Below are 578 nucleotides of genomic sequence, written 5' to 3' on the forward strand. Positions count from 1 at the left end.
GGGGGGATGGACGACCGATCGATTCGATTCGCCATGGCTGTGTTCCTCCTCCTCCTCCTCATGGTTGCTCTCACCAGTGTCCGCACCAGCGACAAGGCGAGCGTGGTGATGAGGTTTGGAGCTCACACCATCACGGTCCACTTCCAAGTTCTGTAACATGCATGCATGCATGCTGGTTTCTTAGTCAAGAGTCAAGACTCCTTAGAATAATGACGCCCCATGGACCAGGATCCTATGGGCTATGCTACTCCTTTCTGCCTTTCTTTCTTTTCATGAGTATTACCATTGTACGTTTATCAGGTTTGTCTGTGTGACCAAGCTTTATTTGCGTCGTCAATGTAGTAGTATTACTTTGTGCTAAACAATGTTTACGTTACATTTGGAAATAAACATTTTTACCACTTGTTGACATCATTTTCTGGCTTGCACAAAATTTACCCCCTTTAAGATAACTGATGGAAGTTCCCCTTTTTTTTAGAAAAGGAGGATGTACCCCCGGCCTCTGTATCTGGACGATGCATGCAGCCATATTATTAATTATTCACAGAAACCATACAAGGTGATACATCAATAAGCCT

Source organism: Triticum dicoccoides, chromosome 3A, assembly GCF_002162155.2.
Source record: "Triticum dicoccoides isolate Atlit2015 ecotype Zavitan chromosome 3A, WEW_v2.0, whole genome shotgun sequence".
Classification (NCBI taxonomy): domain Eukaryota; kingdom Viridiplantae; phylum Streptophyta; class Magnoliopsida; order Poales; family Poaceae; genus Triticum; species Triticum dicoccoides.